This window comes from Mastigoproctus giganteus, chromosome 9, assembly GCF_048544385.1.
Source record: "Mastigoproctus giganteus isolate SK-2022 chromosome 9, ASM4854438v1, whole genome shotgun sequence".
In the NCBI taxonomy this organism is placed as follows: Eukaryota; Metazoa; Arthropoda; class Arachnida; order Uropygi; family Thelyphonidae; genus Mastigoproctus; species Mastigoproctus giganteus.
Window position 1 is genome coordinate 42,295,397 of NC_143583.1, and position 19,582 is coordinate 42,314,978.

Consider the following 19,582-nt stretch of genomic DNA (forward strand, 5'->3'; position numbering starts at 1 on the left):
CGCCCATGCACGCGACACTGACACCTCATTACTTTATTTACTTTGGCACAAAAAGAAACAACAGCAGCAGTAATTCTTTTAATTCCTAGAATTTGACAAAATCATATCTATTTTAGTTTAACTTTTTATTTCGGAAATAACATGAAAGCAGTGAGCTAGATCCGTTGAAAAAGAAGTGTGAAAGACCAGGCAATTATGAACGAATGTCTTGCTCATTTGGTTTGTCATTGGATGGCAATTAACCCCCAGGAGGAAATTTTTCTGAATGTTTCAGCTTGGTAACTTCCAGGGGATGTTACAGAAGTCCACTGTGGAAGCGCGATTACATTGTAAATTTGTTGAACGCGTTCTTTCAAATTCATCATCCTATTAAAACAAAAAGTAAATCGCACTCACCACGATCTTACTCGGAAGCATTTAAAGTAATACGGGGAAAAAAAAACTAAATGAACGATATTCACACCAAACATCTTATAAAGGTGTACATTATCACAATCTGACAGCAGAAATCAAAATTTTTGATGGTAATGTGCGAGAAAAACTGCAGATCTGTTTCTCTACACAATTTCTTTACAGTATCGCACTAACTTTTGAATATAAAATACCAGAGACAGTACTTTTCTATGTGTATTAAAAAACATACACACAAAAATCATTATTTACTGCAAAATGATTTATTGATATTTTAAATTTTATAAACTAATATTGCCGTCTTTAATGGCTATTTTATGAAAAGATACGCATACTCAGTTTACCTGGACACATTTAATCATATGTATATGGAAGCAATTTACGAAGGGTTAACAAAATCTTTTTCCCCAACATTCTGTGCGTTCTATGAAAATTATGTCTTATTGACCGTATTGCTGGTTTATGTTTTTCTTCCAGAAGTTTCATTGTTCTAACTGTTATATGTTTGTTACAGAGCTGAATGTGAGACAGTTTCATCATGGGTAAAGTTGAATAAAGTCTTGCCACACCTGCCTTATTCCGCTGACTTGGCACCTTCTAACTTCTACCTCTTTCCGCAGCTGTAATTAGTTTTGCATGTAATTAGTTTCCCTTCTATGGGGTGGAGGCAATGCAGAAGTAAGCTAAAAGCACGGTTTCAAGAGCAAAGTGAGACCTAAAAATTGCAGACGGAAGTGCCGAAAAAGACAGGAGAAAAGAGTCTTTTCAGTTGTGACCACATAGAAAAGGAGTAATATATTTTCCATATCTCAGCCTCCTGAGATATACAGAACATAGTCAAAGGGAAAACTGTTTGAAACACCCCTACATACAAAACTATTTAAATATTTTCATAAAATATGACTGTACATAACCAACTTCAATGCTCATAAAAGTGAAAGATGAAATTTTACGTCAAATTTATATACAAAATAACTACATTGAACCATCGAAAATATTTACCTAAAAGTAAAACACTAACATCCGAAAGACCCACAACACATATAAAACTATTAAAGAAAAGAATTTGCCATAAATAAAGCAATAAATATATAAGCAATAAAATAATATTTACATTACCTCGATGGTATTATTTCCGTGTATTTTAAAGTTGCGCTAAACTACTGGCCCTGATCTTTAGATATATATTTTTTTTTTTTTTTTTTTTTGGTTCACTTTTAAAATATAGGAATTACCACCACACCTACTCCACCTTCATGGTCCCACATTTAAATTTTAAAGCACAATTTATTTATCTCAGGTACTCCATTTCTGTACAACGTTTTCAGCATCTTGTTCAATCATGCCTAGAAGAATTCAGGCTGTTTTGAAGGCTAAAGGAGGCGCAACACGCTACTAGGTAGGTGGAGGCAAAATCTAATAAAGTGGAGGCAAAGTGCACCTTCATCAATATCATTAATAAATGATATTGATGAACACTGCTCTTCGTGGACATTAGTCCACGAAGAGCAGTGTTCAGTGATTACCACTCTCTGTCTTCTCCCACTCAACCATCCCCTTATCCACAGCAGAAATTTGTCTGCAATGCCACACTGCTCCAATTTCTGCAGCAGCCTTCCATGTGCAACAATATCAAAAGCCTTTCTAAGATCCAAATATATAATATAAAAATTATTACCTGCATCAGTTCCTTTGTGACCACATCATAGTATCCAATCAAATTGGTGAGACAAGACTTCCCCTTCTGTAACTACTTGTGTCGGCCTTTGATCCTCCTTTGTGAATTGGGGTTACATTTGCACATCTCCAGTCTATGGGTACCTCCCCTGATTCCAAAGAAGCTCTAATAATTATGGCTTACTTCCTTTGCTGCCTCCTTTAATATAGCTGGCTATATCTCATCCGCCCCAGGTACCTTTCTTATGTTTATCTTCAACAATATCTCTGCCACTTTGCTCTCAGTTATTACAAAATCACTTAGCTCCATGTTAGACTTAAATTCAACTCTGGCATGCCATCCCTGAATAACTCTTCATGTGTGAATGTAGATACAAAATACTCATTTAGTTTGTTAGCTACCTGACCAGGATCATCAACAGTTGAACCATCCATATCAAGGAACAATCTGATTCACCCCTTCCTCCTAGAGTTTAAATAAGTAAGAACTCTTTGCTGTTTTTCTTTGCATCCTCTGCTAAACATTTCTCGTAATCTGCCTTTGACTGCCTAACCTCCTTTGTGACTTTATTACAGGCCAGCTTATATCTATCATAGGCTTCCGTGTCACCTGTAAATTTATGTGTATCCCATGCATTTTTCTTCTCTGCCACATGTCTCATTAGTTCATCTAACATCCATTTTTTTTTTTTTTTTTTTCTTTATGAAAACCCCAAGCACGAAAGGTATCAAAACCTATAGTACTTAGTACCGTGCATGGGTTGAAGGAGAAGTATGGGGGGGGGGGATGCCGGAAACTTTGCTCTAGAGACTAAACATGGGTTTCACCACTTCAAACCTCCAATAAGCTTAAATCTTGAACAATAATTCTAAGTTGGTAACAAAAGTCTGTTAGCTTCCAAGATTAATTCTTTGAATGCTTCTCATTTTGAATTCACAGTTTGAATTCACAGGCAGGAGCAGTGCCGCTAGAGTGACCAAGCGGTATAAAAGTTAATACGTTAATTTAAGGACAAAAGAAGAAAGGTGTTTTTCCTTTCTTAAACTTGCTTACGATTTGTAAGACTAAGTTGCCTAATAATAGAAAAGTAACAAAACTTTTATAACTGAAACAAAACTATATCTTTGAGAAAACGCTCTAGAAATCACTCAGGAAATTGCTTGATCACTGTAACGCTTGGCACCCGGGGCCCCTCGGTTTGAATCCGAATTGTTTGTCTGTTGTTAAATTTGCTGCGGTGTAATGTACTTCAAGCTTCTGTCTAAGAAGTTGTTCCAGGACTTTGCTGAGTACAGACAGGAGGGCTATAGATCGGTAGGACTCCGGTATATGTGGCTGCTTTGATGGTTTTTTTTCTGATTAATTTTATGCTGGCTACCTTCCAATCCGAGGGGAACCAGCCCTGACGAAGACAGTGGTTTTATAAGTCTAACAGCAAGTTCGGGGCATACTCGGCCACCTTTTTTACCAGTTCTGGTTCAAGCATGTCCAGTCCCGGGCTTCTTTTGTTTTTTATTTTTTGTACGGCAGTTTGTGAATCTTGCATAGTGAATGGTTGTTCCACTCGAGCCGATTGGTAGGTTTTGTTGGCGTGGCACAGCTGTTGCTGTTGAGGTGCGGTGTCCTCTTCGATGGGTTTGTAGGTGGCATTGAGAATGTTGTTGACGGTGTCATGCCAGTTGTTGGTCATGGTGCCTTGTGGGGTGATGGTGGAGGGTGTGACCTCTCTCCTTGGTAACTTGTTTGTGGTTATTCTATATATGATGCTCCATGGGTCTGTATTGCCGACTGTGGAAACCAGATTCTCCCAGGACAGTTTCTTCTGCTGCCTGATCATCGCAGTATAGTTATTCCTGGCCTCCCTGTATTGTTGTCTGAGGGGTTTAACCTCAAGAGGAGGCCAGGATCGTCTGGCTCTTTGGAATGCACGTCTTTTCCTGTTCATATCTCTCCTAAGTAGATCAAGTTCCTGCGACCATCACGGCACAGCGCCTGCCCGGGGGCCCTTCTCCGGATCGACTGGTCCGCTGCTTGTAGGATGGCATTAGTGGCTGCACGCTGGTGTTTATCGGGGGTTTGGTTGTGGACGTTATTGGAAGACAGGTTCTCTGTGTTCCTAATTATGGCTTCTTGAAAGTTGTTCCAGTTGGCCTTGGCAACGGCATATCTGTTGAGTTTATAACTGTTTGTTGGAGCCCGGTGAAGCAATCTGTGCATCGTAAAGGTGATTGCCCTGTGGTCTGAAGAGGTCCAGTCTTCCTGCACCGTCAAATCATTTAGGTGCCCAGCAAGGGATCTGGTAGCCATTGTTGCATCTAGAGTGGCCTCTCAGAGAGTGGAACTAAATATGGGAAGATTTTTTGGTCGCTTTAGGACAACGAAGCTGCGGTTAGCCAGGAATTCCTCCACATATTTGGCCATTCCTGGTTCCTCGACGTTCAGAAGTCTCACTATGCCACAGTGGCGAACGACAGTTTCGGTCCGCAGCTACGAGGATCCTGGAACCCTCAAGTTCTGTTTGTACTTGATTTAGGCATAGGATGGCTGGTTGGATGTATGCTCCTGGGCGGCAGTACAGAGAGATTATATATAGGTCTCCCAATGGAGTAACAATGTGAGCGCAGGCCACCCACTCCGAGCACAGGTGTGTTATTCTTGTCTCAGTTATGTCGGGATTCCTGACAGCCACCGAAACCCACGCCTAGGGGGTGGGCTGCGGTGGTCAGGACCTAAAAAAAAAAATTTTTTTTGATCGCTTACACGTCGCGGGAAGCGCTAGGAGAAGTCCAAAATGTTCGGCGAAATTAATTTAGATTGGTGACTTTAGATTGTTGGAGCGTGTTCACGTTGCTGTCAGATAGAGTGGGGAGAAGACTGAAGACTGGGGGGGGGGAGATAGATAGAAATATGGTGCCAAAAGGGAAGGCAACTCCAGTTTACAGTGGGGCATACTCATGCCCCACCAAAGGGAAAAAGGGCTGGCAGAAGGGCAGGAGACAGCAAAACTGTCTCCTCTTCCCCGCTGTGAGAGGGAAAAATAGTAAGCCCAACAAGGAGACTGGCCCAGATCGCCAATAGGACGTGAATGCAAAGAGACTGCAGGCCGGGTGCCGAGGCAACAGGGTTGTGCCATCCGGAAACCCAGGAGGTCCAGCGAGGGTGTTTCCATCAAAGGTTTTGGTCTAGGTTTGGTAGCGATTTATGCAAGTGCTGGTTAGGTATTCACTCATGGAACATAAGTCCTGTCTGTTGGTCGTTGTTCAATGTGTTTGTCTACGTCGGTGGTGACTCCGTCCATAGATCGGCAAGTAGGAAATCCGGACAATCAGCCATGACGAATATTTTGGGTATACGCGTTGCAAGTTCGGGCGGAACCTTCGGTGACATCTCCTTTGTCAGTCATTGTCCAGCGTTGTTGCCTTATTGATGTTAAGTAGATTTGCAGCCTATACTTCTCAACTTTACAGTTATTTGCCGGGTCCATGGTGTGGTCCTGGAAGGTTGTAGCTTTGTCACGTCTGAGTTACTGAAGCATGCCAGTGCGAGTCACCGGCATACTTCAGCAAGAGGGAGAGCATTCGTGTATGGGTAGAGACTGTTTTGCATGCTCGGGTAAGGGTCAATAGGATGGGTCTATGTATAATATCCAGTAGTCTGCGGTTTACCACTGTTGAGGCTTTGTGGAACCAGACACCGGAGGCGTATGTGATTGCTGGGATAACGGCTGCTTTATAAAGGATCGCAAGGGTGCGCCTTTTTAGGCCCTAGTCTCGACGTATGACTCTGGCAAGCATTGGTGCAGTGCATTTGCATTGGTGTAGTGCACTTCAATCCTCTGTCTGAGCAGCTGCTTCAGTACTGAGTATAGACAGTAGGGCAATTGGTCGATAGGAGTCCGGTTTATGCTGTGGTTTGGATGGATTTTTGAGAATCAATTTGATGTTTGCCACTTTCCAATCGAGAGGGGAAACAGCCTGAGTGGAGACAGTGGTTGTAAAGGTCCAGGAGCAGATCTGAGGTGTACTCAGCCACTTTCCTAACCAGCTCTAGCTCAAGCATATCTAGCCTTAGGGTTTTCCTCTTTCTTATCTTGCTTATGGTAGTTTGTAGTTCTGTGTGGGTAAAGAGCTCCTCCGTTCTGGAGGATTTGTATACTTCGTTGTCCTGGCATAGCAGTTGCTGTTCAGGGGTGTTGTTTCCTTCGATTGTTTTGAAAGTGGCGTCTAGTATGTTATTAACTGTGTCATGCCAATTGTTAGTCATGACACCTTGTGGGGGGGTTAAGGTCGAAGGGGTTACCTCCCCCCCATGCAGGTTGTTTGTGTTTATCCGGTAGATAATGGACAATAGATCTCCAGGGATCAGAGTTGCCGACAGTAGAGACCAGAAGCTCCAAGGACAGCTTTTTTCGCTGCCTGATCATCGCAGTATAGGTGTTGCTGGCCTCCATGTACTATTGCCTGAGAGCATCCATCTCAGGGGGTAGCCAGGTTCGTCTGGCTCTTTGAAAGGCGCGTCTCTTTTGGTTCATTGCTCTTCTAAGCTGGTCGAGCCCTTGCGACCACCACGGGACAGTTTCCGGGATGTCCTCCTCCTGATTGATTGATTGATTAGCTACGTTTACTATGGCATTGGTTACAGCGCGTTGATGTAGGTCAGGGGTCTGTTTCTGGAGCTGGTTGGATGACAGTTGTGTGCATTTCTGGTGATAGCCTGTTTGAATTTACCGCAGCCTGCTTTATTGACAGCATATTTTTCCTGCTTGTAGCTGATTATCTGGATTCTATGGAGTGACCTATGCATAGTGAAGGTGATGGACCTGTGGTCGGAAGTAGTCCAATCCTCTTGCACCATCCAATTGTTGAGGTTACCAGCTAGACACTTAGTGGCCACGGTGGCATCCAGGGTGGCTTCCCAAAGTGTTGACCTAAATGTGGGAAGATTGTTGGCGCGATTGATGACGACAAAGCTGCTGTTGGCTAGGAATTCCTCCATCTGCTGCCCGTTTATAGAACCTCTACGCTCCTGGGTCTCGCTGTGCCACAGAGGTGAACGACTTTTTTTTTTTTTTTTTTTTGTCATTGTGTTTAGTCTCTCGCAAGGTATTTGAACTCTGGCTTGGCAGGTTCTGGGGCTTTAACCACTCGGCCACCATGGCAGAGGTGAACGACATTATTATTATTTTTTTAGGGTTGCCCGTAATTAAATACATTAACCCGTATTTGTGTCTGTAAATTGCGTATGTTGTATGGTCGATTTGCCTGTTTTGCTGGACGAAAAAACCCCAGTTAGTGGGGAGAAAAACCTTGCTATCTACGCCTGAGACCGACTAACTCAGCCACGGAGTGAAAAAAAGAGGTGAACGACAGTTCAGGTCGGCAGATAGGAGGATCTTAGCTCCTGTTAGTTCAGTTTGCACTTTATGTAGATATTGGATGTATGAGAGGCTATCCGCCTCCGGACGACAGTACAAGGAGATGACGTAAAGTTCTCCGAGGGAACTCACGATGTGTGCACAAGATGCCCACTCGTGACACAGTTATGAGATTCTGGTGACTGTTATGTTCGGGTTTCTTACAACGACAGCAGCCCATGGGGTTGCTCCGTCCATCTGAACAATCTTACAGCTGAGTGAGTACCCCCGGATAGCCCCGGTGCAGGTGTAGGGGTCTTGCAGCAGGAGGTTGTCTAGGTTTTCTTCTTCAGCCGTTTGATTTATCTGTCCTGCTACGGCAATTGCTTGCTGACCGTTGAGTTGGATGAATTTAATGCAAGTGGTGTTATAACTTTTAGGCATAGTTCCCATAATGAATTCTTAATTGGAGGGCGCTTCCTGCTTTAATATATAATGGCATTTGTTATCTCTGACTGGTGTGTGTGTGTGGGGAAGTTTTTTCCACTTGCAATTTTCACAGGCTGAGTCTCTTTAAATAGGTAAAGAACTCTTTTCTGTTTTTCTTTGCATTCTTTGCCAAGGATTTCTCATAAGCTGGCTTTGCCTGCCTAATCTCCTTTGTGACTTGGTTACAAACCAGCTTATATCTATCATAGGCTTCCATGTCACCCATTAATTTATATGTATCCCATGCATTTTTATTCTCTGCCGTATGTCTCATTAGTTCATCTGACATCCATTTAGGCCTGAACCTTGAACAATATTTCTTAGTTGGTATCTAAAGCCTAGTAGCTTCCAAGATAAGTTCTTTGAATGCTTCCCATTTTAAATATGCTGCTGGTCCCACAGTATAGAATTTAATATCTGTCTCAGACCATCGTAGTCGCCTTTACGAAAGCAAAAACCCTTCCCTTTACCCCTGAAGTTAGTTACCTCTTTGAGTAAATCCCACTTCAACACTGTGAACACTGCCACCTAGGAGTTCCTTTATCTGAAAATTCTGAATACATGAAGAATCACTACTGATGATCAGATCAAGAGTATTACTCCTTCTAGTTGCCTCCCGAACATGCTGATGTATAAAACAATCATCCAATAAATCTACAAAAGCTTTGCTAGTGTGTGAGTGAGCAATCCACAAATTCCAGTCAATATCTGGGAAATTAAAATCCCGCATTATAAGACTCTCTGATTTACTGGCTCACTCTATTTCCCCGTACAGTTTCTTATTATACTCATCAGAGTCATTAGGCCTATAGAACACTCCTACTCTCAATTTTGATCTCCCAATGCTTATGTCACACCAAACTGACTCGACACTGCACTATCCAGTATTGTCGACTGGCTTCACTTCCTTGGATTTTATGTGTTTCTTAACTAATAGCATAATTCCTTCTCCCTTCCTGTCATGTCTATGCTTTCTGTACACATTGTACTCCCGAAATTCCTATTCTGCATTCCTTATCTTATCTGTTAGAGACCACGTCTCTGATATCCCAACAATATCTGCCTTTGATGTTTTGAGCAATACCACAAATTCATCAAATTTATTTACCAAACTCCTAGCATTGGTGTACACGCAAGTATACATGCACCTGTTCTTTTTCTTAGCTACCCTAACACAACCCATATGTTTACTTGTACCGCAATGACTTCCAGCAGTCTCTGAAATATCCTGCATCTTGTTTTCCAGGCTTCTGCTCATTCCAATAGAAGCAGTGCAAGAATCACTCTCACCTCTGCCAATGGCTACTGTTAATCTATTAGTCTGTGAATCCCCTCTAAGCTAGCAGTTTTCCGACCCACCTAATACTGCCTCGATAGCATCAGCAAATATTCTTGCACCGTTTCTATTTAAGTGTATCCCATCCCTGTAGAAGCAGTCTCTCCTGTTAACAAATACAGACCAGGCTGAAAAAAATTCTACCCCTTGAGCCTTACATAATCTTTCCAGGGCCGAATTGATCGACAAGGCTCTCATCATTGTACTCCCTCCTATCGTGTCTGAGCAGAATTGCAGACACTTTCAAATTCAACCCTAATTCACGGCTTTTTTTCAACAGTGACCTGTGCTTGTTAAGTAATAATTCCGCCGGTCTCCTACTCTTATTGTTGGAGGTTTCATGTGTATATCTCCTCGCAGATGGAAGTGGGGGGTCAGGTCTGGGTCTATGCCGAATATAACAATTGAGGGGCCTTTTTCTCTAGGCAGTTCAGCAGAGAGTCCGAGTGTCGATATCTTGGCATTATTTATAATGAAGTTGACAAGGCTTTTGTTTGCGTCTCTATTATTATCCCAGTGTTACGCGTTTTCTGATGGCTCTAATCTTGGCTGTTTTTAATTCTTGCATCAGAGAGTTAATGACTTGCTTCTTGACCTCTTCGCTAGTTTTAAGAGTGTCAGTAATGTTTGGGTTAAGAACCACAAGATGTGATGTAGGGAGCAGCGTGTTTCTGAGTGCGGACTTGGTTTTGGTGGTGTTTGTGGTAGCCATTATTGTCGCAGGTTGATTCCTCGGCGCATCTGAATATGTCGTGACGCGCTGTGGCATTTGACTTGCCCCGCATTCCATATAGCCCTGTAACCGTGTGGTAGCTCTCTCTTTGTCAAGGTGTTCATCATGTGGGATTGTCTTCATCTTGTGGAAGATTATGACAATCTCAGATCTCAGTGCTGCTGACACTCTATTGGAGTTTTCCTTGAAAAGTGTTTTCAAGTGCGGTTTTGAGAAAGAGCGTCTTTTCATATTTGGTACCCTTTGGTATGTCAGGGTCGAGGGGTGAGTCCTGCTGTTTGTCTTCTTTGGGGTCTTTTTGTGACGTGGCTAATTCTGGCTGTTCTCTACTCTCTGTCTGGGAACGTGTTTCCTGCCCCAACTTGGGGATCAGCTGATTACGATTTTTCTGCTTGGTGAGTTGGAATTGGGAACGGGTGTCCTCCTCTTCGTCCTGGAGTTCCACAATAACAGGGTCGTCACTCTGGCCCTGGGGATCATTGTGTTTTCCTGTTCTTCCTTCCATTTGACTAATTCCGATTAACCGGTACAGTTCGGATTATCGGGTATATGGTAGTATAATGGGATAGGTCACCGAAAATGATAGCAAATGATGTCCACCACAAGTCTGTGGCTTAATTTGAAGGCACACAGTTGGTTAGGGGAATTTTGGGTTATTCTCTCTCTCAGCTTGGGGGAGGAGAAACACCTAAGTATGAAAATTCTCCTGGAAAGACGGAGTTACTTCCCCTTATGGTTTTCGGAGGCGCTAATTACGCTGGTGAAATCGGTTTTACTCCAGGAACAATAATTAGAGAGATCTGTCTCTTCCCTGGAATGTCTGTTGAGGTGGGGGGAAGACACTGAGCACTTAGTATATTTAGTTCCACAACGATAGAAGTAACACAAAATCGTTGGGCACTCTTTCAGCCCAGAGAGCACTAATTGGTGGATTCTCCCAAGTCAAGAATCAGATTTGAACGTGGCAGCCGCGTTATATCGGAGCACTCTCCATTACCTCGTTGCTCACCTTATGAGTCCATTGTTGGTTGATCTTCAACTAGAGCCAATAATTTTTAACTCTATTACATTTAAAACACATAATTCAGACAAATTATTGCAGAGCGATAAACGACACGTTTGTATTGTAAGGCAGCCATATTGGCGATCCGGCTAGTATTGTAGTAAGGTGTAAGGTATATTGATTTCATGCGGCACCAGGGGTTCCCCCCATCTCCACGTTGCTTTCATTGTGGGTGTAACAGTTTGCTGGGAATGCCAGAGGTTTAAAAGTGTGTGGGTATTGTACGTGTGTAATGTCGTGTACCGTTGTTCATCTGGTCATTTAGCCCCTGGGCCCCTGCTGGAGCCCAACGTTGCTCTACCTTCGCCCCGTGGAGGAAGGCCAGGAACCGAGTAGACTTACGGTAGTTATTCTGGCAGGTCCTGCCGCTTAGTTACCTGAGATTTCGGCGGCTAGGACCTAAAAAAAAAAAAAAAAAAATCATAATATACATCTGTATATACACATGCATATGCTCATTCCGCTTGTCTGCATACAACATACGTTGTATGTTGTATGCAGCCCAGAGCTTTATTGTAGTTCACAACTACAGCGTCTGCACAGTGGTATGGTAACCGTCCTTCCCACACCGGGTGAAAAAGACAAAATAAATATATGGGTAGATGTAATCATTTACGGGTGACTATGATATCATAATTTTTTTTTTTTAGTTCACAACTACAGCATGCCTTACAAAGGGGAGGGGAGAAAGATATTGATCAGTATCACAAAGGGTAATAAGCAAATTATCAATTATAAGGTTATGAAATATTTGTATTTCATCGATTCTCAGTTTTTCATTTTATAAAGAAGAAATTTGATTCTTCCATTCTAACAGTGTAACTCATATTGTTACCAATGTATATTTATCAATGATATTGATGAAGGTATATCAGGATTAGTGTCGAAGTTTGCAGATGATACAAATGTTGACAGGGTTGTTAATGACAGTAATAGCAGTGTGCTACTGCAACAGGATCTAGATAATTTGGGAAGATTGGCTGAGAAGTGGAAACTGAATTTAACCTTGACAAATGCAAAGTACTGCATATGGGTAGAAGTGACCCCAGAGAAACGTAACAACTGTGTGGTACTACACTTAAGGTGGTAGAAAATGAAAGAGACCTGGGAGTAATGTCAATGTTGTATAGGAATTTTGCTAGCAGGGAAAAGGAGGTGATTGTTCCTCTGTATGAGGCAATGGTCAGGCCACGCCTTGAGTACTGCGTACAGGTCTGGAGGCCTCATTTTAGGAAGGATGTAGATTTGCTTGAACGTGTACAGAGAAGGGCAACAAAATTAGTGAGGGGAATGAAGGGATCCTCTTGCCAAGAGAGGCTTAAGTTCTGAAAATTGCAGTGGCTGGAGACTAGGCACTTGTGCGGTGATCTGATTCAGGTCTTGAATGGATTGAGCACGCTGAATTCTGACGGGATCCTTCCACTTGTTCAGATTACGAACCTAAGGAGGCATAAAATCAAATTAAGAAAAGACAGATGTAGAATAGATGTGCGGAAATTTGCCTTTAGCCAGCGGGTGGTTAATTGCTGGAACAAGCTTCCATCTGTCGTTGTGGAAGTTGATAGGTTAAATAAACTCAGGAGGAACTGGACAGGCATTTGGAGGGAATGGTGTGATTTTTTTTTTTTTTTTTTTTGGCTGATGCTGCATAAGTTCATACACTTGCTTTCTTGTATCACATGCCACTACTACTACCAAGACAGACAGAACATATTCATTTGAGTCTCAATTCAACAATATTCGGCCATTATTAGTTCCTTTATTGAATTCGACCAACAATCGCAGTTTTTCATTACATTTTCTTAAACGCCTCAGTCCAGTTGTGTATGTTTAGAAGAACTTTAGAATTGCTACAATTGTATATCAAAGAATAAGGTCCTACAAAATTTTTCAGCAGTATAGAAATTTAGCGGTGGGATGGCACCCCTAAGGAATCTTTTATCGGGTAAATATTTTGAACAGAGTAACAGTTTTGTTCCTTTAGCTAATCTGGTTTCCGTGTTTTCATACGAGAATAGTTTTATTGTTACTTTTTAAAACGTTTCATTAATTTTCGTAACATTTGCAGTCTACTGTGTAAATTTATCCTCTAACGATATTTCTACCACTGTTTCTTACAGCACTTTGCCCTTGTTTAAACAAAACTCTCCCTACTGGGTCAGAAACTTCCTTTCAAGAAGAAAAACAAGTCACTAAGTTTTAGTGAAGAAAACTCTGCACGTAATGTTCTTATAGGAGACCACAGTGATCATTTTCCACAGGTTTACTTACCACAACAGGGTAATGGTCATTATGACAATGAGGAGGTTGTAGTACAGGAAGGTCAGCATAATTACTTATCAAATTGTTCTGAATTCCAATATTTAGAGATGGAAATCAATGACGTAGTACCTGTGGAATCTAGAGCAGAGTCCGAAATTCATCGTAAACCTGACGCGGATTGCGCATATCCTCTGAATCCTCAACAAGACGAAGTAAATCTAGTCGATCCTGAATTAGATTCTGTTATTCCTATAGATCAAGTAGTTCCTGAAAATCCTATAGATCCTGAGGAAGATGCTCATATTCCTGAACATTCTAACTAGATGCTGCAGATCCAGGATATGCTGAAATTGCGGTAAATGAAGACATCAATCACGTCGTAAATGATGCTATGATTCCTGTGGAAAATGTAAATGGTGCTATGATTCCTGTGAACGGGGAAGAAAAATGCGGAAGCAATAGGGGATAACTTAGCAATAGTTCTTGATGCACCACTGCACAGATCAGTCAACTTTGCTGAGAACATAGTCCGTACATTTTTTTAAAGTAAGTATTCAAAATGCCTTTTTAATTTTGAAAGTCGATTTGTGAAAATGATATCGTGATGATTGTCACGATAATTCTCTAAAACAGAGAGAGATTAAATTCTCTCTCTGTTTAGGCATAGACACTTTATGTCCCCACTCCACTCTTTGGTGATTCACATGAACACTTCAAATATACATCCAAATATATACAATTTTTTTGAAAGTACTGAGATTCTCAAATCTGAGAGCCCCTTACAGTCCCACACTTAATCGAATTCACCTCTTTTTGGCTCAATGAGAAATGTGCAACTTGGGAAATATTTGCAGAAATCTCTGAAACTGAACATGAGGATGTCAAGGAGGATGTCTTTGTGTGTGTTAGCTGCAGAGAGTGTGAAGAAATTAGGAGCCAGCCAACTCGGCGTTCTGATGGGCTCTTGTGAGAGTTTGAAGTATTAGCATTAGCAAGGGCACATGATGCAAGAAAGCAAGCTTATATAGCATCAGCCAAAAAAAAAAAAAAAAACACCCGCGTCTCATTTCACCCATCCACTCGCTGCAAAAGTCGGATAGATACCGTTAAAGGTATTAAAATGGGGGCGCCCCATCAAGTTCTCAGTTGCCCAACTCAACGTCACAGCTCACTCTTGTGCATCAGGCAAAACAGCGGCAATCCCAAGGCAAAACAGCGGCAATCCCAAGGCAAAATGCGCTGGTTCCACAGGAGTCAGTTATTGTCGGTGACTCTATTGTCAGGGAAACGGGAAATATATTGTGTAAAAAGGATAGATAGAATAGGACCAGGTTATGTCTACCAAGGAAAAAAGTTGATGTTGTAGAACAGATATCTTTTAATTATACAAAGGATTTGTTGTACACGTTGGCGCTAATGACATTAAGAGTAGGAGATCTGCAGATTTCCTTAAGTACAGGTCAATGATAAAAAAAATAAATAAACAAATTTGAAAGTGCCCGCAATTCTTCCCAGACACGAGAGGAGGGAGTACATGATGAGAGCCTTGTCAATCAATTCGGCCCTGGAGGGATTTCGCAAGGCTCAAGGGGTATTATTTTCTGTGTGGTCTCTTGTTACAAGAGAGAGACTATTTCTACAGGGATGGGATACACTTAAATAGAAGGGGTGCAAGTGTTTGCTGATGCTATCGAGGCAGCATTAGGTGGGCCGGAAAATTGCTAGCTTGTGGGAATTCACAGACAAAGGTTAATAGTAGCTGAAGAAAGAGGTGAAAGTGATTCTTGCACTGCTTCCTACTAGAAAGAGCAGCAGCCTGGAGGGCAGGGTGCTGGGGTTTTCAGGGGTAGAAGGTGAAGAACCTAAACTTCATAACTTTTCCATTTCTGGTTGCAAGCTCAACTTAAACTCTTTTTATACAAAGGAGCATCTTTTACTGCAGGCTCACCAAGTTTATCAAATTCGATGTTGAAGAAAGTTGTATATATTCTCCAATCCAAATTCCAGAAAAGACAGAATAACTAGTACAAGTTTATGTTATTACTTATTTCATTGATTTGAATTTATTGTTATTAGTTATGTTTGGTTTTATCATTTGGATTGCGAGTACACACGCCTAAATCGTTTTTATCAATGAATACAGCTACTGTGGCTTGCATGTTATTTTGGATATCCTGACATGTTGGCACTGTATATAGTCACATCTAAATTCTTAAACAGATGAAGCTCTACAACATATGTATATTTATTAACTTCCATTCAACTGCAACTCTACTGCAGTTTGTCCAGTTCAAGAAGGAAACAAGGCACAGAAAGATCTGATTAAAGAAAGTGCATTATTCGACGAGAATATCAAATATGGTTGTGAGGTCCTTGAGACAAACTTCAAAAAACCACTTGGTGAACGATGTGCTGGAACCATCTGGATTGACAACACAGCCAAAAACATAAGGTATAAGATTGTCTGCTTTATAACAACGGCACTGCTCACACAGAACTTAACTGGTCCACCTGCTCACCGAAAGGTGTTGCCTGTCAGTCTGCTCGCCGGAAGCCATTGTTGGTCCATCTACTCACCGAAAGGTGTTGCTTGCCCGTCGGCTCGCCAAGAGGTGTTGCCTGCCAGTCTGCTCATTGAAAGACATTGCTCGCCTGTCTGCTCCTCAAAAGCTGTTGCTCGCCCGCCTGCTCACCAAATGGCGTTACTCGTCCGTCTGCTCACTGAAAGACATTGCTGCTACGTATGCTCACTGAAAGGCGTTACTCACCCATCTGCTCACCGAAAGGCTTTGCCCACCCATCTGCTCACCAAAAGGCTTTGCCCACCCATCTGCTCACCAAAAGCCATTGCTTGTCCATCTGCGTACTGAAAGCTGTTGCTCGCCAGTCTGCTCACCAAAAGCCATTGCTTGTCCATCTGCCTACTGAAAGCTGTTGCTCGCCAGTCTGCTCACTGAAAGACACTGCTGCTACATCTGTTCACAGAAAGGTGTTGCTCGACCACTCTGCTCCCCAAAAGCTGTTGCTTGCCCGTCTGCTCACCAAAATCCTTTGCTTGTACATCTGCTCACTGAGACATTGCTGTTACATATGCTCACCAGAAGGCATTACTCACCCATCTGCTCACTGAAAGGTTTTGCCCGCCCGTCTGCTCACCAAAAAGCCATTGCTTGTCCATCTGCTTACCGAAAACTGTTGTTCACCCATCTGCTCACTGAAAGGCTTTGCTGGTATGTGTGCTTACTCAGCTTTCAGTGTGCAGATGTACCAGCCACTGCTGGTACATCTGCTCACTGAAAGACATTGCTGCTACATCTGCTCAACAAAAGGTGTTGTCGACCGCTCTGCACCCTGAAAGCTGTTGCTCGCCAAAAGGCATTGCTGGAGGGTGAAAAAGCTGATGGGGCCCCTAGTAAAGAAGGCAATATGTTTCTATCAAGGGTAATTCAATTTATGGAATCCAAGGCCCATACTATGTATTGTGACAGATATGGTAAGCTGCTACTGGAATGGCCCCTACCAACGAAGAAAAATGGAGGCCAGAAAGGTGATGGGGCTCCTAGTAAAGAAGGAAATGTGAGATAGAAACTATTGGGAATTCAATTAATGGAATCCGGAGCGCATACTATGTATGGTGACAGATATAGTAAGCTGCTACTGGAATGGGCTATTACTAACAAATAAAAATGAGGACCAGAAAGCTGATGGGGGTCCTAGTAAAGAATGCAATGCTTCTTTATGAGCCCCTACCAGGGACTAAAAAAAGACCCAATGATCACATATGTCATGTTTCGGAATCAATAATCGTCCTCCCTCTGCTGTATACAGTTAACAGAATTTCCTGCAAGCTGAAGCTGGTCCTAAAGAGCGTACGTGGAAGCAATGGGCCACCATTCTAAAACATAAGACCTAGAAATATGAAGGGGTAAGCCTTTTGGGTGAATCCCTTTTGTAAATTAGTAAAAATAAAGTTGAACATTTTCCTCATGGAATGGCAAGTTTATGATGTCTTTTTGTCAGTTTAGAAGTGTCAGATATATTTGTATCCCTGTTTAATTCAATTTCAATGCAGAACCAATTTTTTTTTAAAAAAACACCATAGTGGTGATAAATGGAAGCAATGTCCTCCTTGCAGTTATAAAAATTTGTTCTTGATATATTCTCTCGTGTAGAAACTTTCAGGTTTCTTTCTTCATTGCATTCTCACATAATTTTGCATTAAACAATACTAATCCCAAAGTTTTTTATTATAATTATTTGTTTATTCCATTCATCCGTTTATACCTTGACTAAATATGAAGTTTCTTTGAATATGTCACTGTCATTTTCTTTTTTGAATTGCAAAATTTAAAACAGTAAAAAAGCAAGCACTCAATAACGACGAACACAGTACTCACAAATTTCACAAGTGAGACAAGTTTACGAAGCTTAAAAAATAGGAATGAATAGATTCTGAAAATTTATGTTTTTATACGATTGAAGGGGAAGCACATCTCACCATACGTGAAAACCCACAGAATTACAGCTATTGCTATTATTACAAATACAGTAAGATCAAGTTTATCACATGTTTATAATTAGACTGTACTAACAGAAAAGCCCAATAAACTGAGAACTGCAAATTGTTTTATTGTAGTGACATCCAGAAATGTGCTCCTTTGCTAATGCTATCCCGTCTCATGAAATTTGTTTGAACAAAAAATCTTGTGAATACAGCGAATGACAAAAAGTGTCTCCAATACAGTTACAGTAAATGGGAAATATAGCTCTCACATTTGAAGTTTGACTTTTAGCTTCAACTTGTACTGCTGCACAGGTTGCTACGTTCAGCTTGGTGCTGGGTTTTACATTCACCTGATGTACTCACAGACAAAATCATGCACAAGCCAACACGAAAACAGTGTTATAGTCACATTGTTCCCTAATATATCAATTGCATTGGAGCAAATTGGCATTATAGCAGAACTGATTGTACTGCACCAAATGAAAATAATTTTCACTTTACCTAGTGGCACAGAGGCTCACACATTCTTTTGTAGGGTGTACCCACCACACTTCTATTCATATTGATTTTTACCTAGTTTATTTCATCCAGTATGCTAGGCATTTGCTACAACATTAAATGCCAATACCCTGTAGTATTACATCATAAATGTAGACCTAATAAGTTTAATCATAACCAGAGTATATGCATCTACTCCTAGCTTGAGAAACTAGTGACCTAAAATATATTACCTTTGAGCACTGGAAGATATATCCATGGATATATTAAGAGTTCCATCACAAGAAGTTGTAGCCCAAAAAACTGTTGTTGCAGAACAACCAGAATGTCAACATTCTACACACTACTGCCGTGCATGATTTCAATATTTGAATCATCAGCATTTTAGATTTCCAAATGTCTGATTAGGCATCTGCATAGTATTTGGATCTTTTCAAGACTGAAACCACAATAATGAAATACGTTTCTCCATTAATATTTTAGTGTAAAATGCCATTTCTGTGCATCTAACTTTGAAATCTCTTAACACCATCTCTTAATAAGGTGCCTCCTTTTTCTACCTATTATTTACTTATTTATCCATCATAACACTGACCAGATAAGCATAAATAAAAAGCTATTTATGTTGCATAATTGGTACATACTAGTATTTCCTAGCAGAAGCAATAATCCCTATTGCTGATAAAGTTAGAATCCTAAATAATGCATGTGATTACTTCTCAAGAAGTAGTAAGGCTATCTTAAAACAAGACCATGATCATTGTGGTCCAAAAAAAAGACCAACACTGATGTACTGCTAGAAAAATTACAACCCCTTCACTATGGGTGTCCGTCTCCAAATGTAAGTTGTTCTTACGCGTTCCTTTTTTCTGTGCTCCTGCGCATCCAGTGTATATGCTCACTTTTGTTCTCTCCATGGAGGTTTTATATGTTAGTTGTTTTGTTTTTAAATGCCTTCTTGTATTTTTTTATACCCTGATTTTAATTGCTTTAAAGATTTTCCACACTATTTTTATTTAGCTCTCTTAATAAACTCTCAATTTTTCCCCCATCTGACCATGTTTATAGGTATCACTATATTATTGCAATGTACTACCCCAATGTCAAATTATTGAAATAATTTACACATGACAATAACTGTAATCAAGATTGAACGTAGCTTAAACATATTTACCAAAATATATCTGAACATACTAATAGAATGTCTCTCACAGTGGAAAAAAAATTCCAGTAAAAAAATCATTACACAAAGAAA